This window comes from Stylophora pistillata, unplaced genomic scaffold (assembly GCF_964205215.1).
Source record: "Stylophora pistillata unplaced genomic scaffold, jaStyPist1.2 SCAFFOLD_115, whole genome shotgun sequence".
Taxonomy (NCBI): Eukaryota; Metazoa; Cnidaria; class Anthozoa; order Scleractinia; family Pocilloporidae; genus Stylophora; species Stylophora pistillata.
In genome coordinates, this window is record NW_028290822.1 from 150,008 (window position 1) to 175,000 (window position 24,993).

At 36.5% G+C, this 24,993-nt stretch overlaps 1 protein-coding gene and 2 pseudogenes across 5 annotated transcripts in view; 1 reads left to right on the forward strand and 2 right to left on the reverse strand.

The window, feature by feature from the left end:
- The first annotated feature begins 417 nt into the window (after nt 1-417).
- Nucleotides 418-7,484, forward strand: LOC148715871 (uncharacterized; annotated as a pseudogene). Its single transcript, XR_015995808.1, has 9 exons — nt 418-618; nt 1,504-1,564; nt 1,701-1,858; nt 3,522-3,685; nt 4,619-4,705; nt 4,937-5,004; nt 5,563-5,888; nt 6,213-6,289; nt 6,472-7,484. The product of XR_015995808.1 is annotated as an uncharacterized LOC148715871 (transcript).
- A 2,841-nt stretch (nt 7,485-10,325) lies between these two features.
- LOC148715872 (uncharacterized) lies at nt 10,326-23,326 on the reverse strand (annotated as a pseudogene). The gene is made up of 21 exons (XR_015995797.1): nt 23,200-23,326; nt 23,016-23,069; nt 22,403-22,464; nt 22,126-22,190; nt 21,695-21,802; nt 20,826-20,911; nt 20,061-20,144; nt 19,722-19,816; nt 19,350-19,452; nt 18,749-18,914; nt 17,901-18,046; nt 17,708-17,811; nt 16,220-16,476; nt 15,267-15,327; nt 14,973-15,130; nt 13,947-14,115; nt 12,927-13,013; nt 12,629-12,696; nt 11,743-12,069; nt 11,343-11,418; nt 10,326-11,160 (listed from the first exon to the last, which is right to left on the reverse strand). The product of XR_015995797.1 is annotated as an uncharacterized LOC148715872 (transcript).
- A 1,209-nt stretch (nt 23,327-24,535) lies between these two features.
- LOC148715873 (serine/threonine-protein kinase Nek11-like) overlaps nt 24,536-24,993 on the reverse strand; it is a 7,236-nt gene continuing 6,778 nt past the window's right edge. For 2 of the 3 annotated variants that reach the window (XM_088746373.1, XM_088746371.1), the window contains 2 exons: nt 24,693-24,778; nt 24,536-24,586 (listed from right to left, as the gene is read on the reverse strand). The gene's annotated coding sequence lies outside the window, so the exon portion shown is untranslated. Of the gene's footprint in view, nt 24,587-24,692; nt 24,779-24,993 lie in introns of those variants that run through there. The other variant, XM_088746374.1, reaches the window with a different exon arrangement.

Consider the following 24,993-nt stretch of genomic DNA (forward strand, 5'->3'; position numbering starts at 1 on the left):
TACACAGGGTACACAGGGTACACTGGGTACACACGGGTACACAGGGTACACACAGGTACACAGGGTACATAGGGTACACACGGGTACACACGGGTACACAGGGTACACACGGGTACACACGGGTACACAGGGTACACACGGGTACACAGGGTACACACGGGTACACAGGGTACACACGGGTACACAGGGTACACACGGGTACACAGGGTACACACGGGTACACAGGGTACACACGGGTACACAGGGTACACACGGGTACACAGGGTATACACGGGTACACAGGGTACACACGGGTACACAGGGTACACACGGGTACACAGGGTACACAGGGTACACAGGGAGAATGGGTAACAGGGAGTCTATATGGAGACTGGGTAACGGGTAGTCTATATGGAGACTGGGTAACAGGGAGTCTATATGGAGACTGCCATGAATTACTTGCCAATTTCTAAGTTATGCACTCCTTATAACACGTTTTTGTTACATTGCAATGCTGTGGACTTTGCTGATGTCCTTCACACAGTCAAAACATGTTTAATCACGGACAGTAATGTCAAAGACATGCTTCAAATTTCGCAACAGTTTTTTGTCACTGGAAAGCCAAAGACACAGCTAGAGGTGAGAAATTAAAGAGCTGTCTAGAGGTTACAAACATTATAAGGTCAACATCAAGGTTTTAAGTTTTTCAACACGCTAAGTCGGGAAGTTCAATACTCTGAAGGCATCAGCTTGTTTATCAAAGGCTTTAAAAAATTCTTCTTTGAATTTTTAGTTTATAAATATATTCTTCTTTAAGCTATATACACACCTTTTCTTTTTTTTTTTTTCTTTCTTTTTCTTTTTAACTTAATCTAAATTTTCATTCAGCACCTTTGATTTGTATGGTTTATCCTCTAGTTAAATAAGGAAGCCTATACTTAGTAAGCCCCCAGCTTCTAATCGGCTTCCTTGCTGTTACCTAGCTCTTCAGTTCCTTTGATTTTGAAGTTAATTTAGTTAGAATAGTTCATTTTATCTTTGATGTATCATAAATTTTGTATTCGGTTAATTTTTTTATTGGTAATGGCAAACTAAAATGAATGAATGAACGAATGAACAATGATAATCATTAATTATAGTAGAAAACATATTTATGAAATGCTTTCGGTATGAAATAATCCCTAACCCTTTAATTTGACCCTTACATGTGATTACCATCTAATTTCTCCTTACAGTATCACCCCTGAATCACACATTAAGGTCATAAGAATAGAGGAAATGATCACCATCTTTATTGTTAAAAAAATTCTCCTTGTAAGCACCTTAGGAAATGTATAGAGAACAGTATGGAGAATATGCAGGTGTAAAGGATTAGTAGTGGTGACTTTTGTTAGTAGACACTGACTAAAGTTGTCCTTCAGTCATGTAATTTAGCTAATTAAAAGTATTACTGTAAACTTCAAGAATGAAATGGTTAATTCATTAATTTGTTAATTCAAACATTGCATGAAACATTTCTTCCAGCAACAAATTCTTCAGCTGATGGTTGGAAACAGAACAGTGCTCTGCTCCACGGAGAGAGAAGGTAGGTCACCCTTAAAATCAACTGAGTTTCATCATATCACAAACTTTACAGCACAAGTATTAACTATTGTCTAAACTTGCAACTTTTTTTACATTGCTCCTTTTCACATATCTTTCTAATTCTTCTGTGAACACAGATGGTCAATACTCACTATCTGAGAAAACAGTTGATATGTTCCTGGAGCAAGATGTGCCAGTAGATGTGCTTGATGACCTGGTACTAAAACAATCTCCAGAGCACAGGAACCCCAATCCTCCTCTATCTCATTCATTTTCACAAGAATCGTTCACGCAGGTAATTTTAAACATCGAGAAACTAGCTCTGAAATTCAGAGAATCCCTTCACTGGCTTCAGAAAATTCATATTTGTTTGGTCCTTTGCATCAATGGGAATGGCCTAGTAGAGTGATTTTGAGGTTGAAATAAGTGGGGAAAAAGAGGTAAGAGAGATTAAAAGAGTCGCTGTCAGGCTCTGCAGCTTCTCTTGTGGCTATGTTGCCCAATCATGGAGTGGCATTGGTGTCCACAGAAGCTGCAGGGGTGGGAGTGGCCAGTGGGTGTGTAAGTTTGGGGTCGTTTTCAGCATTGGCAAAATATAAGTTATGAACTACTAAGTGAGTATAATTTAACCTCTAGCATATAAAATGTGGACAAATCAATGAAAAAGTGAAATCACTATAATTAATTACCAATTGTTGGAATGCCATGGTCTCAATTTTGGCCACTGTGAAAATTATGTTAATCACTGTGTATTGTCTGCTAATGAGGAAAGTTTTCTGAGAAAACTTAGTAAAATGCTTCTGTATTTTTTAACCATGATTAAAACAGAGATTTGTTTTAAATGATCAAAGAAACTGGCGTTATCAGGGAAATCTTCATCCCCCTGGGTAATCTAGTATTTTAAAAAAAGAAAAACAGGAGTAAAGGAACATATATGTTAGATACAATGAAAGTATATGAAGTTCATATATTTTGAACTGCGGTATTAGATACGAATGATGCACGATCCTCGCGGTAGATAGCGCTATTTAAGCAATAGCGAAAATCATACATATCTAATACCGCAGTTCAAAATATATGAACTTCATATATTTTCATTGTATCTGATTTATCACTTTCACGGGTTTATTACGAATCAACTTAACGGCTTGCTCCCAGTTGGCTTGTTAGCTCAATTGGTGAGAGCGCTGCACTAGTATTGCAGAGGTCAGTGGTTCGAATCCCGTACAGGCCTGATTTTTTTCAGGTCTGATTTCCGCTATTGCTTAAATAGCGCTATCTACTGCAAGGATCGTGCATCATACGAACATATATGTTGTACTTAATTAGTACATACTGTCCCAAACGACCTTCAGCTATTGTTTGTACAGTTTGGTTGAAAGCTGGATTGTTCAGTCCTGAGCTAAATAGCCATCTTCTCAGTGCTGATTTCTCTGAGGGACAGCCTTATCCACATCGGCAACATTGTTCAATAGACTCCTGATAGCAACAAGAAACGTTTTAGAACATAATGTTTTTTGCCATAGTGCTAAGAAACATTTGTTTGCTAAATATTGGTCTTTAATCCACATAATATGTATTGTATATTTTAATATCTCATAAGTTACCTTGATTAATTTTATTATTGTTATTATACTTTTAATTAGTTACTACATATATATGTATACATACTTAGATTAGATTAGTATTGTTACAGAAGAAGAGCCTCTTAATTGTTGGAATCTGTAATAAATCAAAATAAATCAAAATAATAAATAAATGAAAAAAAATATGAACTAGTGTGAAGTTAGGCATACCCTGTGAGCAGAGCCTTTTCTACTTTTCTTCTTCTTTTCTTCTTTTTAATCGATTCGAGGACAGGTTAAAAAGGCTCTGCTCGCAGGGTAAGTTAGGCATGGTCTTGACTTAACAAGTGATCTGTTGATTTGTTAATCTTGTACATGTTGTTTTGAAAACAGGATCAATTGCTGAAAGTTTATTGAGTTACCTCAGGCTTCTAGTGAATTCGAGAGATGAACTAGCTTTGTCTCAGGCCATCCATATCCCTCGCAGGGACTTGGCACATAAACAATTTACAGTATTGAGGAAAGTTGCAGGGGAAAAAAACATGCCTATGTTTCAGGTACCACTCAATTTCAGGTGTTTTATTAAGGACTGGGCACTGAGCAAATTGACTGGTTTTAAGGAAGTTTTTGCCCACCTGATTTGACCATATAGAAGAAAGTCTATCTCATAAAGAAGTTAAGTCCAAAGAGTTTTGCCTGCCTATGAAAACCAGTTGCCCCCTTACTAAAAACTTAGATGAAACCCCTGCAATTTTTTTTACAGTGAATATTATCATGAAAATTCTGCAATTATGAACTGCTATCAGCAAATGACAGTTATCAACATAATTGCTGTGAAGACCACACATGCGTAAAATATTTCTGGCTAAGCCACTTTTAAATAGACACAGAAGTTAAATAGGGTGTGGGCGATACATTAGCAAAGTGTTTTCAAAGAGTGGAATCAATCACTATTAGACTAAGAGTGTTGCAATTGTAAGGGTCAAAATTTTCAATTCATTTGGAAAATTATCCCTTGGTGTTTGAGAAGCAATTCTGGCGTGTTGAAAGAGTCTGGAGGGTGAAACAAGAGGTGGCAGCTCAGTTATTTTTCAAGCATTTAAATCATGATGTTGATATTCTTGCATGCATGTATATCATTGCATTCATCATCATCGGTTTATGTCATCATTGAGGACAGGTAACAAAGCAAAAGCTGTAATCTTTCAATCCATATTCCTGGAGTTCTTAGATACTTTCTAAACCAATTTCCTCATTCCAAGAAGTTGCTGTGACAATGTATACCTCCTATCTGTGGCTGATCCTGCCTTGCTTCTCAATAGATTGGCTCCTTGATAAACAACTGAGAGATAGGATTGAGCTGTATTCTAAAATGTATATAGTCTGATCCAGTGGTGAAAAAACAATTTTTTTTCTCATCATTATCCGTAGCAGTTGGAGGATAATATTACACAGTTTTCTCTAGTTTTCTTTCCTTCCCATGCCAACAGACAGCTGTCTTGTTTATTCTGAGGATACGATTGGGTGGAAAGAGTTATGCACCAATTGATGACAACCCACTTCTCCCATTAACTAAGGTATATATCAGTATATCAAAATTTATTATTCCCTTTAGTGTACCAAATAGAATTTTTATAAATATATTTCAGCTGTTAGTAGGTGTCAGGTCATTTTACCACAAGAGAGAATCTTTACTAAGCCAAAGAGTTCTTTGCAGCCCAGTTGGTGTAGACTTTTCTGTCCCATACTCATGGCTAATGTTTAATAACTTCCTTCATCTGTGGTTTTCAACAATTTTTTTGTTACAGGGTCTTGGAGAGTTTGTGACCTTTTTCCAAAAGTTACAAACTGTCTGTGAAGAAACAGCAGATGCAAAGTAAGATAGTTGTAGATACATATTGTACACTATTTTAATTTAAGAACATGATCATTTCTGCAAAGGAAGGTTTTAAAACCAAGATCAATTTTGTTCTTCCACCAAACTCTCAGTGATAAAAATTAGAAAACTGTTGCATCTAGATTCTGAGGCGGACCCAGGGGTGGTTTGGGTGGTTCAGTCCAACCCCCTAAATTGTCCCTCAAAATGCTGGAAATCATGTTTCCGAAGACCTAATTTTCAAAATCTGCTGGGGGAGCATGCCCTTGGACAATCAACGAACCGGCCCCTTGACTAAATCTTGAATGCATCCCAGTCAGATTAAGGTTGTTTTACAAGTTAATCATGGGAAAAATCCTATTATTTTGTTGAGCACCTTTCATTGGATGGGGTACTTCCGAAAGAAAAGCATGCACAAAGGAGTCTAACCAGTTAAAAGGATTGTCACAGTACTGCAGTAAAAACATTAAATACAGTTGACTGAGTGGTGAGATTGTCCGAAGTGATTGGCATGTTTGAATAAACCCTGTGAAAATAAGTTGTCTGCTTATCTTTCAGAACTGCTGTCTTAAGATTCATGAACATGCTCAAAGTGAGCATTATTAAATCCAAAGAAAAGGTTTTTACAAATGAAAGTATTGCCAAAACTGTGGAATCTCTGAAAGAAAAGGTGGAACAACTAAGCTGCAAAATATGTGATGGTGGCCAAGCAAAGTCATCCATGGCAGGAATGAATGTGTATTTCCTGATTCAGGCTGTATTAGATGAGCATGACTAGAAAAGTTGTCTCCAAGAATATGACACAAGGGACTTGAGGTGTGCTCTGATGACACCAGAAATACCTCGTGGAAAATCAAAATTACAATCTACACTTAGTCAGTTCAGGTAAGGTGGAACAGTATTGAAAAACTCTGGGACTTTTAGACATCGCATGGCAAGCTCTAAGCTAGCTTAGTAGTAGACCAGCTGGCACTGGTGCAGATGTTGTCACTCTCTCCTCTTCCTAGCAAGAAATTTTCCTGGCACCAAGTGGAGAGACAATTTGTCTCTCCACTTTAACAGAATAAATCAGTAGGTAGTAATTTCTGCATCAAGAAAACCTTGGCAAGTTGTATGCAGCCCCAGTTTTGCCTGTGAGGTACAATTCTAAGTAAATTTTTATTGTCCTAAGAGAAGTTTTAAGTGACATGATTAATTTTTTCTTGCTGGAACACCTGATTCGGAGTCTTCAGAAGGAGCTGTCACACCACACAAGGATCAGCCACCAAAACACAAACCTGAAAAGGTAAGATACTGGTAAACTGTCCAGTGAATTTAATCAAGGTGAAATCTAAGTAAAGACACTTTTTATTTTATTATTTTGTTCAAAGAGGGTTATCTTAATTAATGTACCAGCAAATTATATGTTATGTTTCCTCAAGGTGCATCTTAGAAAAGCTTATATTAATTTTTTCCTTTTTCTTGTAGACACCATTTGAAAGCTATAGAAAAGTGTGTGGCGATATGAGCTGGGCCAAACCTGCCTTCAACATTCTGATAGGACTAAGTTCAGCTAACAAAAGAGACCTGATGAGTGCTGCCATAAGCAATGATACTTTAACATCTCGTAAGGAATGTGGCAATAAATCTTACGTTGAGGATACATCCAAATGTCACACCAAGAAAAGAACTTTAACAGAAACTATGTATGACAAAGAGAACATCTCAACTGGCATCTCAACTGGCAACAAAACCATTAAATATGTAGCAAAACCACCACCCAAACGCATGCTCCTTGAGAAGGACATCACTGTGCAAAAGAGCACAAAACGCAAAACTAGTGGAAAAACATTGTCCAAAAGAAAAAAGATTCCATTACTTCAAGGGCAAAAACAGCTCACCAATTTTTTTAGGTGATACGTATTACTGACAATTACATCACAACATTTGATTCATTTTCATGCATTTTTTTATTTTTACATCACTATGCCAAGAGCATCATGATTGAATTTTAACACATACCAGATAGCACTGATTTGTATAACTTGGGACCATTGTCACCCCTAGAGAATTATTATTACTTTAACTGCCAGTCAGAGATATCATTGCAGAACTATTTATTATTTTTATATGATTAATCTTTGGCCAAAGCCAAGCAGAACAGAATTATTCTCTATAAAAACAAAATTATTTTCAAGTACAAAATTAAGTGGTTGTTATTTTAACCCTTTCATTCTTACGAGTAACTGGGAGAGAATTTCTCCTTACAATATTAAATAAATACAGTATCAAGAAGTGATGAGAATAAAGGAAAATATCAGTTGGGGGATAAATAGTTGATCCAACACTGAATTCTCCAAACTGACATCATCAGGATCTATGCAGAGGAAAGTAGAGAGAATTACTAGTTTAAAGGAATCTTGGGAAATAAAGGGTTAAGGGTGCATTATGTATTAATTTTACATCTAGAATAAAAATAAAGATATCATCTGGCCTGGTAATTCGAAATCTATGAACTCAACAAGGTAGAACAGCAAAGTAAATAGCAGGTAACGAACTATTTTCCATTCCATTATAAAAGTGTTATGTTAACACAACCTATTAGAGTACACATGAATGACATGTATAAAAAGAAAAGAATAATTAATCCCCTACTGTAATGAGCAGCATTGTCCTTATTATCTCAGTGCAAGTATGTCGCCCCCGCAAACCGAACCAAGAGCTTGCAAATCTCCATCTGTTGCCATCCTCACAGCTGTAAAGTCCATCTGTAGTAAGGAAAAATAAGTTTATCTTAGAGAAAAGTATGGAGTCAAACTAGTCAAGTAAAATAAGCCACTTGAGGTGTAATACGAATACGTAAACTGTGAAAAAAAAATAGATAAAATACTTGCAGGTCCTATGGGTATATTTCCCAAGATAAGAAACACAAAAAGGAAAAAATGGCAACAGATACTATAGAATAATACATGGATGTACACAGATATGGAAGTGCTCAACTCATTATATCATGTACAGCAAACAAATAAGATCTTGAGTTTATATGGAATTTCTCTGCAAGTGTTCAACTTAATATATCAAGCAGTAAATAAGTAAGACCTTGAGTTAAATACAAGAAGAGAAATTCCATATGTATACAAGCAACATTTGCCGTATATCATGTTCAACATGTACATGCCATATATCAGGCCCAACATTTGCCCTACATCAAGTTCATCTACTTTGGAATGTTTCATAAATTAGTGGGCAAAGGACTACATGCTTGTCCAATTTGGAAGCAATTAAATTTTAAAAAAAAAAACTTTTTTTCTCTCATCCAATTATTTCCAAATCAATTACTTTGGATTCTAGGAATGATAAATAGCTACCAATATAAAAATTAGTTTGTATGCAATGAAATTAACCTCACTAAACTCGTTAGGGAGTAAAATTTCTTTCAAATTATTACCTCAAAACCGAGGTTAGTCTGGCTATAGTTTTAATACTCACAAAAAAAATTTAATTGGCAGCCATTTATGAAAAGGGTCAAAACTATTCCCAGTGAAGCACAAATAACCGTCCCATCTTGAAGTTAAATGATTAAAGGTTTCTCGAAAGTAAACCAGACGTAACAAGAAGGTAAGGAAAGTGTGAAAAGACAATCTGAGGTATCAAATTTAAGTGCGCCACAATCTCGAGTCTAGTACAGGAAACAGTTCTCAACGAATTCTTACCCTTTCGTCTTTAAACTGTTGGCAAAAGCCATCTTTAATCCCACGTTCTTCTTTTAAAAAATTGAAAACCTAAAGAGAATGCAGCCAAATATAAGTTTTTGTACCTTCAGCATTTCTAATTTGAACGAATGACAGGAGAAAGTGTCAAAATACCTGCTTCGGACCTCCGAAACAAGCTGCTCTCTTAGAGAATCTATGTTGTTTATCGGCAATGCAACCCAGCCTGCGTGCCACTCGGCCCAGCTAGGTAGCCAGGCAGGTAAGTCGCAAGAAAGTAGCAAGAAAGTCGCAGCTAAGTCGCAAGAAAGTAGCAAGTCGCAGACAAGTCGCGAGAAAGTAGCAAGAAAGTAGCAGCTAAGTCGCAAGAAAGTAGCAGCTAAGTCGCAAGAAAGTAGCAAGTCGCAGACAAGTTGCAAGAAAGTAGCAAGAAAGTCGCAGATAAGTCGCAAGAAAGTAGCAAGAAAGTAGCAGCTAAGTCGCAAGAAAGTAGCAAGTCGCAGACAAGTCGCAAGAAAGTAGCAAGAAAGTCGCAGCTAAGTCGCAAGAAAGTAGCAAGAAAGTCGCAGCTAAGTCGCAAGAAAGTAGCAAGAAAGTCGCAGCTAAGTCGCAAGGAAGTAGCAAGAACGTCGCAGCTAAGTCGCAAGAAAGTCGCAGCTAAGTCGCAAGTGAAAAAAAAGAGAGAGGAAAGTGTATGTCCCTTTGAAGCCACCGTAGGTTGCCACCATATTTTGAAAATGTTCGATTTTTGGCTACATTTCCTCTTAATCCCAAGGCCCGCGAAGCAGATTTTCAATTGGGGGGGCTAATGCGAACGCTTTAGCGTGAGCCACCAGGTAGGGGAGCCGGGGTCATGCTTCCCCGGAAAAATTTGAAATTAAAGTCTTCTGAAATGGCTAGAAATGGATCTAAAACTGCCAAAAGTGCATCTGTTCACTTGAGACCAATATTTGTTTGCCCTGGAATGGAGGTTTCCCAAAAGAGAGTTTTCTCTGCAAATTTTTTCTCTAGCTGTGTGCTTAACAGATTTCTTTCTCTCTTTGTACTTCTGTAAAGCTTTCCTGTAGAGGATCCGATGCATTGAGCTCTGTTGCTGACATTTTTACCCACCAAGGAAAGTGTGTTTATATTTAATCTTATTTGAGTTCCCAGTTCTCAACTGAAAGTAGGAGATCAAGGTGCAATATACAACAGAGAGGACAATGATATGCACTATAAATGATCATGAGATTCTTAACGCAATGAAAAAGATGGTTTTCATGAAGATGTCTTTTAGATAGTTTATATAAACAGATATACATGTATGTTTGCCTTTAGAATTGTGTTGATGCTTTTTATATGCTTAAGTTTGACAAAAAAGTGGCAGCTATAATGGGCCCATTTAGTTGTGTAAAGCTTTGTGTTCGCCACTGTGAAAGGTTATGTTTTGCGATCTGAAGTAAAAAATAAATATTTTAATCACATCACAAAAAGTTTGCACCAGCAGGGATTTTTTTCTAGATGTAAAATTAATACATAATGCACCCTTAACCCTTTATTTCCCAAGATTCCTTTAAACTAGTAATTCTCTCTACTTTCCTCTGCATAGATCCTGATGATGTCAGTTTGGAGAATTCAGTGTTGGATCAACTATTTATCCCCCAACTGATATTTTCCTTTATTCTCATCACTTCTTGATACTGTATTTATTTGATATTGTAAGGAGAAATTCTCTCCCAGTTACTCGTAAGAATTAAAGGGTTAAAATAACAACCATTTAATTTTGTACTTGAAAATAATTTTGTTTTTATAGAGAATAATTCTGTTCTGCTTGGCTTTGGCCAAAGATTAATCATATAAAAATAATAAATAGTTCTGCAATGATATCTCTGACTGGTAGTTAAAGTAATAATAATTCTCTAGGGGTGACAATGGTCCCAAGTTATACAAATCAGTGCTATCTGGTATGTGTTAAAATTCAATCATGATGCTCTTGGCATAGTGATGTAAAAATAAAAAAATGCATGAAAATGAATCAAATGGTGTGATGTAATTGTCAGTAATACGTATCACCTAAAAAAAAATTGCTGAGCTGTTTTTGCCCTTGAAGTAATGGAATCTTTTTTCGTTTGGACAATGTTTTTCCACTAGTTTTGCATTTTGTGCTCTTTTGCACGGTGATGTCCTTCTGAAGGAGCATGCGTTTGGGTGGTGGTTTTGCTACATATTTAATGGTTTTGTTGCCAGTTGAGATGTTCTCTTTGTCATACATAGTTTCTGTTAAAGTTCTTTCCTTGGTGTGACATTTGGATGTATCCTCAACGTAAGATTTATTGCCACATTCCTTACGAGATGTTAAAGTATCATTGCTTATGGCAGCACTCATCAGGTCTCTTTTGTTAGCTGAACTTAGTCCTATCAGAATGTTGAAGGCAGGTTTGGCCCAGCTCATATCGCCACACACTTTTCTATAGCTTTCAAATGGTGTCTACAAGAAAAAGGAAAAAATTAATATAAGCTTTTCTAAGATGCACCTTGAGGAAACATAACATATAATTTGCTGGTGCATTAATTAAGATAACCCTCTTTGAACAAAATAATAAAATAAAAAGTGTCTTTACTTAGATTTCACCTTGATTAAATTCACTGGACGGTTTACTAGTATCTTACCTTTTCAGGTTTGTGTTTTGGTGGCTGATCCTTGTGTGGTGTGACAGCTCCTTCTGAAGACTCCGAATCAGCTGTTCTAGCAAGAAAAAATTAATCATGTCACTTAAAACTTCTCTTAGGACAATAAAAATTTACTTAGAATTGTACCTCACAGGCAAAACTGGGGCTGCATACAACTTGCCAAGGTTTTCTTGATGCAGAAATTACTACCTACTGATTTATTCTGTTAAAGTGGAGAGACAAATTGTCTCTCCACTTGGTGCCAGGAAAATTTCTTGCTAGGAAGACGAGAGAGTGACAACATCTGCACCAGTGCCAGCTGGTCTACTACTAAGCTAGCTTAGAGCTTGCCATGCCATGTCTAAAAGTCCCAGAGTTTTTCAATACTGTTCCACCTTACCTGAACTGACTAAGTGTAGATCGTAATTTTGATTTTCCACGAGGTATTTCTGGTGTCATCAGAGCACACCTCAAGTCCCTTGTGTCATATTCTTGGAGACAACTTTTCTAGTCATGCTCATCTAATACAGCCTGAATCAGGAAATACACATTCATTCCTGCCATGGATGACTTTGCTTGGCCACCATCACATATTTTGCAGCTTAGTTGTTCCACCTTTTCTTTCAGAGATTCCACAGTTTTGGCAATACTTTCATTTGTAAAAACCTTTTCTTTGGATTTAATAATGCTCACTTTGAGCATGTTCATGATTCTTAAGACAGCAGTTCTGAAAGATAAGCAGACAACTTATTTTCACAGGGTTTATCCAAACATGCCAATCACTTTGGACAATCTCACCACTCAGTCAACTGTATTTAATATTTTTACTGCAGTACTGTGACAATCCTTTTAACTGGTTAGACTCCTTTGTGCATGCTTTTCTTTCGGAAGTACCCCATCCAATGAAAGGTGCTCAACAAAATAATAGGATTTTTCCCATGATTAGCTTGTAAAACAACCTTAATCTGACTGGGATGCATCCAAGATTTAGTCAAGGGGCCGGTTCGTTGATTCTCTAAGGGCATGCTCCCCCAGGAGATTTTGAAAATTAGGTCTTCGGAAACATGATTTCCAGCATTTTGAGGGACAATTTAGGGGGTTGGACTGAACCACCCAAACCACCCCTGGGTCCGCCTCAGAATCTAGATGCAACAGTTTTCTAATTTTTATCACTGAGAGTTTGGTGGAAGAAAAAAAATTGATCTTGGTTTTAAAACGTTCCTTTGCAGAAATGATCATGTTCTTAAATTAAAATAGTGTACAATATGTATCTACAGCTATCTTACTTTGCATCTGCTGTTTCTTCACAGACAGTTTGTAACTTTTGGAAAAAGGTCACAAACTCTCCAAGACCCTGTAAAAAAAAATTGTTGAAAACCACAGATGAAGGAAGTTATTAAACATTAGCCATGAGTATGGGACAGAAAAGTCTACACCAACTGGGCTGCAAAGAACTCTTTGGCTTAGTAAAGATTCTCTCTTGTGGTAAAATGACCTGACACCTACTAACAGCTGAAATATATTTATAAAAATTCTATTTGGTACACTAAAGGGAATAATAAATTTTGATATACTGATATATACCTTACTTAATGGAAGAAGTGGGTTGTCATCAATTGGTGCATAACTCTATCCACCCAATCGTATTGTCAGAATAAACGAGACAGCTGTCTGTTGGCATGGGAAGGAAAGAAAACTAGAGAAAACTGTGTAATATTATCCTCCAACTGCTAAGGATAATGATGAGAAAAAAAATTGTTTTTTCACCACTGGATCAGACTATATACATTTTAGAATACAGCTCAATCCTATCTCTCAGTTGTTTATCAAGGAGCCAATCTATTGAGAAGCAAGGCAGGATCAGCCACAGATAGGAGGTATACATTGTCACAGCAACTTCTTGGAATGAGGAAATTGGTTTAGGAAGTATCTAAGAACTCCAGTAATATGGATTGAAAGATTACAGCTTTTGCTTTGTTACCTGTCCTCAATGATGACATAAACTGATGATGATGAATGCAATGATATACATGCATGCAAGAATATCAACATCATGATTTAAATGCTTGAAAAATAACTGAGCTGCCACCTCTTGTTTCACCCTCCAGACTCTTTCAACACGCCAGAATTGCTTCTCAAACACCAAGGGATAATTTTCCAAATGAATTGAAAATTTTGACTCTTACAATTGCAACACTCTTAGTCTAATAGTGATTGATTACACTCTTTGAAAACACTTTGCTAATGTATAGCCCACACCCCATTTAACTTATGTGTCTATTTAAAAGTGGCTTAGCCAGAAATATTTTATGCATGTGTGGTCTTCACAGCAACTTTTTTGATAACTGTCATTTGCTGATAGCAGTTCATAATTGCAGAATTTTCATGATAATATTCACTGTAAAAAAAATTGCAGAGGTTTCATCTAAGTTTTTAGCAAGGGGGCAACTGGTTTTCACAGGCAGGCAAAACTCTTTGGACTTAACTTCTTTATAAGATAAACTTTCCTCTATATGGTCAAATCAGGTGGGCAAAAACTTCCTTAAAACCAGTCAATTTGCTCAGTGCCCAGTCCTTAATGAAACACCTGAAATTGAGTGGTACCTGAAACATAGGCATCTTTTTTTCCCCCTGCAACTTTCCTCAATACTGTAAATTGTTTATGAGCCAAGTCCCTGCGAGGGATATGGATGGCCTGAGACAAAGCTAGTTCATCTCTCTAATTCACTAGAAGCCTGAGGTAACTCGATAAACTTTCAGCAATTAATTGATCCTGTTTTCAAAACAACATGTACAAGATTAACAAATCAACAGATCACTTGTTAAGTCAAGACCATGCCTAACTTACCCTGCGAGCAGAGCCTTTTTAACCTGTCCTCGAATCGATTAAAAAGAAGAAAAGAAGAAGAAAAGTAGAAAAGGCTCTGCTCACAGGGTAAGTTAGGCATGGTCTTGACTTAACAAGTGATCTGTTGATTTATTTATCTAACATATATGTTCCTTTACTCCTGTTTTTCTTTTTTTAAAATACTAGATTACCCAGGGGGATGAAGATTTCCCTGATAACACCAGTTTCTTTGATCATTTAACACAAATCTCTGTTTTAATCATGGTTAAAAAACACAGAAGCATTTTACTAAGTTTTCTCAGAAAACTTTCCTCATTAGCAGACAATACACAGTGATTAACATAATTTTCACAGTGGCCAAAATTGAGACCATGGCATTCCAACAATTGGTAATTAATTATAGTGATTTCATTTTTTCATTGAATTATCCACATTTTATATGCTAGAGGTTAAATTATACTCACTTAGTAGTTCATAACTTATATTTTGCCAATGCTGAAAACGACCCAAACTTACACACCCACTGGCCACTCCCACCCCTGCAGCTTCTGTGGACACCAATGCCACTCCATGATTGGGCAACATAGCCACAAGAGAAGCTGCAGAGCCTGACAGCGACTCTTTTAATCTCTCTTACCTCTTTTTCCCCACTTATTTCAACCTCAAAACCACTCTACTAGACCATTCCCATTGATGCAAAGGACCAAACAAATATGAATTTTCTGAAGCCAGTGAAGGGATTCTCTGAATTTCAGAGCTAGTTTCTCGATGTTTAAAATTACCTGCGTGAACGATTTTTGTGAAAATGAATAAGAAAGAGGAGGATTGGGGTTCCTGTGCTCTGGAGATTGTTTTAGTACCAGGTCATCAAGCACATCTACTGGCACATGTTGCTCCAGGAACGTATCAACTGTTTTCTCAGATAGTGAGTATTGACCATCTGTGTTCACAGAAGAATTAGAAAGATATGTGAAAAGGAGCAATGTAAAAAAAGTTGCAAGTTTAGACAATAGTTAATACTTGTGCTGTAAAGTTCGTGATATGATGAAACTCAATTGATTTTAAGGGTGACCTACCTTCTCTCTCTGTGGAGCAGAGCACTGTTCTGTTTCCAACCATCAGCTGAAGAATTTGTTGCTGGAAGAAATGTTTCATGCAATGTTTGAATTAACAAATTAATGAATTAACCATTTCATTCTTGAAGTTTACAGTACCACTTTTAATTAGCTAAATTACATGACTGAAGGACAACTTTAGTCAGTGTCTATACTAACAAAAGTCACCACTACTAATCCTTTACACCTGCATATTCTCCATACTGTTCTCTATACATTTCCTAAGGTGCTTACAAGGAGAATTTTTTTAACAATAAAGATGGTGATCATTTCCTCTATTCTCATGACCTTAACGTGTGATTCAGGGTGATACTGTAAGGAGAAATTAGATGGTAATCACATGTAAGGGTCAAATTAAAGGGTTAGGGATTATTTCATACCGAAAGCATTTCATAAATATGTTTTCTACTATAATTAATGATTATCATTGTTCATTCGTTCATTCATTCATTTTAGTTTGCCATTACCAATAAAAAAATTAACCGAATACAAAATTTATGATACATCAAAGATAAAATGAACTATTCTAACTAAATTAACTTCAAAATCAAAGGAACTGAAGAGCTAGGTAACAACAAGGAAGCTGATTAGAAGCTGCATGGGGGCTTACTAAGTATAGGCTTCCTTATTTAACTAGAGGATAAACCATACAAATCAAAGGTGCTGAATGAAAATTTAGATTAAGTTAAAAAGAAAAAGAAAGAAAAAAAAAAAAAGAGAAAAGGTGTGTATATAGCTTAACAAAGAATATATTTATAAACTAAAAATTCAAAGAAGAATTTTTTAAAGCCTTTGATAAACAAGCTGATGCTTTCAGAGTATTGAATTTCCCGACTTAGCGTGTTGATAAACTTAAAACCTTGATGTTGACCTTTTAATGTTTGTAACCTCTAGACAGCTCTTTAATTTCTCACCTCTAGCTGTGTCTTTGGCTTTCCAGTGACAAAACACTGTTGCGAAATTTGAACCATGTCTTTGTGATTAAACATATTTTGACTCTGTGAAGGACATCAGCAAAGTCCACAGCATTGCAATGTAACAAAAACGTGCTATAAGGAGTGCATAACCTAGAAATTGAATTTTTTTCTTCATCCATTGACAACTTATAATTCATGACTGCTTTGTGGGCTTCAAGTACATCATGTAATTTCACTGTAAACTCCCCGGCTTCCTTAAAGAAAAAAGATAGAGCCATTATCAATATTTCTGTCAACAAATCATCATCATATCGATCTTTTCAGACTGACCGGATGGTTACAAAAGCTTGGTGCCACTTACACTGACCGCCTCCCAGTTAGCTCAATGGATAGAGCGCTGGACAGTTGTGTGGGAGGTCGAGGGTTCAAGCCACGGCCGGACCAACACTCAAGGTCTTAAAATAATTGAGAAGAATTATGCTTCCCTTCTATAACATCAAGAAGTGGTTAGATATTCTAGTCTTCTCAGATAGGGACAAATAAAATTAATGGAGGTCCCATCTCCCGCAGGAGGGGTAGGAGATGCACGAGATTACTGTGTGATGGATGTCCTTCCCCGGGGTGGGATGGGTGGGTTGGGTTTAGGTGGATGAACCTAGTAGGGGACTACGTGTCCTATTGTTCTTCCACCTATACAATGTACAAATCTTTTGAAACACAGAATTGTCTTTTATTTTATTTTATCAACTGAGTAAATCGTGTATGAACTCTTCTGAACAAAATCGAAGCCTAAATATCTTAAAAACTTTAACTCTCAAGATCTGAAGGTTAATTCTCCCCTCTTGCTGCTGCATATTTCCTTGTAAATTTTGTGCGTGAAGACCTAAACACTGCAAATATGAAGTGAGCTTAAGCTTACTGCAAATTGGTTAACACCAAACTTTGTTGATTTTATCTTGTAGCTGCTGGTATCTTAACTAATTCTTCACACATTCACAATTTACGACAATTTTTCTCCATCAAAACGCTTACAAAGTACAAACACAATAATTGGGCCAGCACGTGTTGCCCACAATCAAAAAAACTTTCCAAAGAAAGCCACATCGCAGGTTACGTCAAGGGCACCAAAAATTCATACCATGAGGTTGCTCTAAGGAGCCTTTGATTTTTTCATGTTACATATTATGGTAATTGTCTAGTACCTCCATCCAGAAACCTACTTGTTATCATAAAGTAAATATGATGGAGAAATGTAAGACTGAGTTTCATGCTCATTTGAATTAATTCAAAGTCAATTGCAATTGTTCAAACATTAACCATTCCATTTCCAATATCTAGTTTTAGTAATTCTCTTTACTGCCTGCCATACAGTTCTTATTATGTTACTACTGATAATTTAGTTGTGGATCAACTAACATTCCCCTGCTTTTCTGCTTGATAGTATTGATATTGTAGGGAAAAATTCTGTCTTAGTTGGTTACTCACCATGGGTATTAAAGATGGAGTGGATTATCAACATTGACATTGAATGTACCTGGTTTCACTTGTTCTGTATGACAAGTCCCAAACAAATCAACAAACAATGGATCCTGAAAAAATCAGATGAATACAAATTTTTTTTAGGAAGATTACAGTTTAAACTACCAGAAAATATTACCAGTTTAATACTAACACTGACCTGGTTTTGCGCAAGACAAGTTAGTCTCCTGTAGTAATTGGATTTGTTGGAGAAAAGCGTACAATTATGCCCTGGGAACCCTTGCCAGGTAACAGACCACAAGTTGATTCCAGCTTGAAGACACTTTGACTACAATCAATCATGAACTAACAAAAGCAAAAATTATTACATAAGAACAAACAATTAAGTGTTAATTTAAGCTAAAGGTTTATCTGTTGATATCAAGTTATTATCTAAAACAATTTCTTTTCCATAACACTGCCATTATGAAGAATATGACACCAATCGGAAAACGAGACCTGTAGTTTAGCTGTAAATTATAATTATAAGTAGCCCTATAGCGATCTCCCTCCAATGGACTTAGCCAGAGGGGAAAGACAGGTTGGAGGGAAAAACCATCTAACAAAAGACATGAGCTGATTTTTTTTGCATTCTGAAGGTGGAAGCATCTGTTAAACTTTGTAAACATGGGAATTTCTTAAGATAAGTGACCTTTATCCATAGCAATTATGCTTACATAATAAGCACCAGATAGATTACCAGATTTTCAAAAGATTTCAAAGGCAACAGGGACTCAGTGAATATTTTTTTGGTTATTTTTGCTCATAATTAACTAATTATCAAATTGGACTTGATCTTTTTTCTCTAGTACTAGTCTTATGGTGATGTCATTCCCTTATCATGGAACTTGTTAATCTCCCAGATATCATAGAAAACACCAAGTTAAACATGATTTAGTGCTCAAAGGAGCTGACCTTGCACCAAGGGAAAATGAAGTAATGTTCCTGAAGGAGATAACCAATTTCTTTTGGAAGTAACTGAACAATTACACCAAAACATTTATTTACCTTTCATGAATAATTGTTAAATAAAGAGAGTAAATCCAGAAGTGTTTGACCTGAAAAGCTGCAGGAACATCTGAATTGTTAACAACCTTGAAACTTTTAGCTGAAAACTTGCTAGATTCTACAACTCCCATATCAAGATAGTCAGAGTCAAGACCAACTTCAGGCCCTAAAGAACAGATTGAAATTAAGAAAAACTTGAACATTTTTCAACAGGAACTTCCTTGATTAGAGAGCAAGTGCGGTTCACAATGTCCATGATTGATGTGAGATTACTGTTGACTGAAGAAAGAGTGGAGGGGTACTCAGGTCTATGACACTGGGCTCTCAGAACCTCAACCCCATTATAAACAATTCTGTGGCCAATTAGAGACTCCATTACTTTTAGGCAAATGTAATTTTTGCCATCTCAACTTTTTTCTATGCATGGACTACCTTATAAAGCCTTTCAAGTCACCCTAAAATAAATTAAACACATCCTTATGATAAACATCAAATGATGACATTTCTCTGAATATATAATTTATTTAATCATTTTATACTAGTCTTCTGAGTTTATGAGCTGTTAGAGCCTATAAAAGCACAAACATATCACTACCTTTACCTATTCCAGTGCATTTTATAACTGAACAATTGGTAGCTCCAAGAGCTATAACTTCCAGATAATCCACTGAGTATAAACCAGGATTCTGTGGAGTAAATGATACCTGAAATAAAAGAATACGAACAAAATACATCTTAAATAAAGATCACATACCAGTGAGCAGTTGTCAAAAGAATTAATAAACACAAGTGCAGATACAAGAAGAATATACAGAGAAATATTCAGTTCACAAATATTGCAAACAGAGAACAATCCAATCGAGTCCCTTCAGTTGGTAATACATAGATTCACATGCAACAAATAATTACCTTAAAAAATGAATGGTTGCATTATAATTAAATTAACTTGTGATAGGAAAATGACAATCCTTACTGTTGCTGGGCATCTGCCTGCAATCCTTTGACAGTGAGTTTTGTCTTAATCACCTATTTTTCTTCTTTACTAGAGTTAAAGCTGATGGTGTGAGCCTATAATGTAAGATAATAAGGAATTATTTACAACACAGGGCTTATGACAGTGTAACAATTAATTCTATCAAATATGTAAAACCTGATTGAAGATATAATTTATGAGAATAACTGACGTGTATATAAGACCAGTATACCATCAAAAATGTTTTGTTTTACTAGAGATCCTGTAACAATTTACAGGGGATCCTAAACGACAATTAACAATTTAGAAAAAAATTTGCAGTACACTTAAAATGCCCACCTGAGTTTCATTGGGTAGAATGATTCCTTTAGAGGGATCAATGCTAAGACTTTTTAAGTGAGGTCCAGGGTTTTCCATGCAAACCTGATGGGTAAAATAAGGTTTGTTGACATTACAATTACATCATATTACAGTACTGCATCAATCAATTCAAAGCTTCAGCATCTCTGCCCCTTTTCCCCCCCCAACCCCTGACATTTGAACTTTTGATAACTGGTTTCTTCAAATTCCTGAGAAGGGAAAAAAAAAAGAGTTCAAATGTGCCCATTTTTTTCTCAAGAAAAAAACAGTGACCATGGCTTTCTACACATTGGCCAAGCTATAAAACCTAGTGAAGTATTTACCTTAAATACATTGATATTTAAGGATATAACACTTGTATTCTGCTGGAGAGACTGGACACATCTCTACAAATTTCCCACCCACCCCAGTCATGCAAGGTTCAACCCGCTACCGCTTCCGCTTCCATTCAGATGATGGTTATTCTGTAGGGAGGGAGGGGACATTGAAGTTTTGAATTGATCGTCACATATCAGTAATCATTAATATTCTTATGGATAAGGATGTATAAGGATAATTTATTTTATGTCAGGTACACAGGGAGTGGTTGCCGGTTGCCCAGATCTCCTGAGCCAGGGGTTCATGATAAAAGGGACTGACATTACTAGATTCCTCATTCTAGGAAAAATGATAAATTTTAATTGATGGGGAAAGGGAAGGTGGCCTTAGTTTGACACTTAGGAAGGTTGAGAACATTGAACACACCTCAGTGCAATCCTGGAAGCGTTCTTGACCTCAAACAGCCTTGTTGATGCTGTACCTAAACAGGTTGGTTTGAAATGAACAGTTCCCTGTAAAACCCCAAAAATTTACAATCAGATATAACAAATCACCTGGTTTTCCACTTAACATGAACTTTTTACTCTTATTAAAACAACAGAGATACTTAAATTAAGATTGATTTCAAAGCAGTAACTAATGGATTGGTAAATCTTAGTCAAAATATAACAAGGAGCTGTTCATAATTGATAACCATGCCATTATGGATTCAAATCAAAGAGTAATGGTTCAATCGAAAATGTCCTAAGATTACAACCTGATTATTGAGTTTTAGAGATGGAATCTCTGCTGATCCAACAAGGCTTATTTCCCAAACAAAGTTGTAAAGTACTCAGTACAAAGTTTCATATATCACATGTTACAAAATAAATGTCACTTGCTAGACAAAAATTGCATTTGATTGTATGTATTGCTGTGTCATAAGCCATGTATTTTTGTTTGCAAAAGCCTGCAAATTCAAAATAAGCAGTGTGGTATGATTGCCACACACTAAACTACTGACTAACCTCACTTGCTCTAAAGCCACACCAGGAATTATTGGCCCGCTGTTATTTTTGTACACACTTTGCTGGGCTCGGCTGTACTGTCACAACCTCAGGTGAATCTTTCCCAGTACAGCCCTTATGCTTGATTGCTAAGAAGTTATTATTTAATTTAATTTTTGCTAAGGTTCCCATTTCCATTGGTTTCTTACAGACTGCTATAACTTATTTCTCCTCTAGTTTCAACCATACTTGTTCCAGACCCAAGGTAGAAAAATAAAGATAAAATCTTACAATTTGTTTTGTAACTACCTTAACAGATTGTCATCATGCAAATGCAAAATGGATCGGATTCTGCCCATTGCTGGTCAACAGCAGTGTTCTGTAGGACATGCCATCCACAGTAGTGGCTGGAAAGACCTAAACATTCCAAAAAAGGGACAAGTTACTGATCATATGCTTTGTCAACTAACAGAATACAATCATACTGGCACCACCTAGTAATACATTATGGTGGACTAAAACTGTTTCTATCCATTAGTTTAGGAACAGCATTATTCTAACAAGGGTAGTGTAGTGAAGCATTTGTCCCATTTACACAAGCAAAATGTTTTCTTAAAATTAGGTTGACCTGAATAATCAGTTTGAGAATCTTCAATGGGGAAAACATATCAAACCATGCTTGAAAAAACAGCTTTAATGTCTGTTTTAGCTTTGGTGTGAATGGCTAAATTATCACTTACCAGCTGTTGTACATCCCATTGACTTCTGGGGATAAATGATTCAGTCCGCATTGCAAATGTGAGTCCTAAAAATAAAATCCAATCAATTTTTTTCGGTGAAACAAGGAACTTGGATTCATTGATGTTTCATCAATGAAAATTCTAGATGTAACATCAAAACACTTAAGCTATTAACAGAATATGGAAACAAAAACAGAACTAAAGCCCTGTATCGTTGAATCTAACCATAAACAGAGTTCAGTTCAAATTACTTATTAAAGTTAATTTCAGCACAAACCTGTAGCACTGAGCGAAAGACACCAGGGAGGACACTTCAACCAGTCGATAATCTCTCATACTCTGTTCCAAAATACAAATAATATTATAATAACTATTGGTGTGACTCAATATCAAGGGCATACTTCACCTGATAGGCAGAGAATTAAACGTCAAAAAACATCTTAATGACACTATCAGAACTCTCAAGTTAATTGCCTGACAAAGAATAAGATTTTTTACCACAATTCCTAGCCTCTGATTGTGACACCATGGGTGTCCCCTTCTCGACAGAAGCGGAGGGAGGGGGGTGTGTATTTAAGGGAATAATCCCCTGGAAAATTGCAATAAAAAGTAATAGCAAGGACATGCATTTCTTCATTCTGAGTGATAACTTCCATTGCTGAAGTGTGAAGTGTTTGAAGCAAGTACAAAGGAAACAAGGAGTAAGTTCTATTTATCAAATGAAAATCAGTTATATGGGTACTGAACTAGAACTGCAGTTTGCTATCTCAAAATCAACAATTTGAATCAGAAACCTTGATTTCATGACAAATAAATAAATGGTTGTTATGAGCTTGGAAAAAATTTAGGCTTCTTAACAGGTACACCAGCACAGGAAATAAATCCCTCACCTTATAAAATGTATAACACTCCAGGTCAGCACTAAAAACCTGATTAGCAGCATTCTATTAAAAAAAAAATTAGAATTACAAATTGAACTGTAAACAGAATCAGACAGTAAAGGCAAAAATGAACCAAGTCCAAGTGAATGAAAGAAGCATAGACAGTGTTTACTGACAGTATCAAATAACTTACTGGTCTAAATGTCACTCGGAATGATGCAGTCTTTAGAGGGAGGATGTCTGCTTCATCTGGGGAAACAGAAAATATTCCTTGTTGTGTCTATCAGACAAAAAGGAGCAAAATATAACACAAGAAGAAATCACAATGTAACATTTATTTGCAATTTAAATTATGCGGTAAATGGTTTGAACCCGGGGGTAACATGTGAAGGTGTAGTCTGATCGTCCGGGTGAGTGTAGTCCTGAGAAGGACTGTTGTCGGTGGCAGTGACTGACGTTTCGACAACCTGTGCGGAAGTCATCATCAGAGTCAAGTGAATGATTGTTGTCAGTAGAATGTTTTTATTCCAGTTCGTGTGAAATGATCGGTTGGTTTTGCCGTGATGTTATTGGCTGTAAGACTCAAGTGACGTAAGTCGGTCGTGATTGGTCTGTTTCGGTCTGTCGGTAAAGTTAGGTTGTTCTTTTTCGGTCGTTTGTGATGTTTATGTCGTGAATGAGTCGTTTGTATGGGGCGGGTAGTTGTTGACATCTGTTTAGGGGAGTCTGTTCTAAGTTAGTAAACCAGCTTACTAGACTGACTGAACACAGACGGGCGACGAGGAAAGGTGATGTCAGCAATCACATTGCTGAACACTATCGACTTACCAACCACAACATTGACTGGGACTCTGCGCAATGCCTAACCTACAGCACTGACTATTTACAACGACTGACTCTGGAAAGCTGGTTTACTAACTTAGAACAGACTCCCCTAAACAGATGTCAACAACTACCCGCCCCATACAAACGACTCATTCACGACATAAACATCACAAACGACCGAAAAAGAACAACCTAACTTTACCGACAGACCGAAACAGACCAATCACGACCGACTTACGTCACTTGAGTCTTACAGCCAATAACATCACGGCAAAACCAACCGATCATTTCACACGAACTGGAATAAAAACATTCTACTGACAACAATCATTCACTTGACTCTGATGATGACTTCCGCACAGGTTGTCGAAACGTCAGTCACTGCCACCGACAACAGTCCTTCTCAGGACTACACTCACCCGGACGATCAGACCACACCTTCACAATTTAAATTATAGGTCTCAAACTAGAGATGGGCAAACAACAATTGTTAATGACGTAAAAAGTACAAGTTTTCACCTTTCATCCACATGCACGTGATTTTTCCCTTTGTATGATTTGTGATGTTTACTGTCTGTATAAAGTAAACACAGAAAACAGAATAAACAATTGAGCTCTGATTCACAGTGGACTAAACCAAAGGAATTAAACCCTTTTTTGAAACCATTTACCTTCTGCTCCACAGCCTTAGGATCCAGCATCTGCCCAAAGTCTGCCTGGAGAACATCCAAACCGACACGAGGGACAATGGTGGTCTGCAAATCATGAATTCAAAATAGTGATCACATTAGAATCAAACTTCATGCATTAAATTTAAATGAAGGAAGAATAGGGACCTTAACAAACAAACTAGTAACTTACAGTTTCTCCAACTGAGGCATGACAAAGAACTCTTCCATTGGTGACAGTTCATGAGCTGATGGCAGCAATTCTCCAGAAGAAGTACTCTGCTCAAAGAGAGGAATCAACACAACTTATGTTGTTAATTATTCCTTACTTTCTGAAGATAAAACTCAAAATTAAAGGGATGATATAACTGGTAACAAGTAACACTCTACTAATCCCATGCTGCTGCATCTTTTCTCTTAACTGGAATTTCATTCTCAACCACAGTTTGTGTACATAATCAACGTTTTAAGATTTTATTTACAAAGCAATAAAA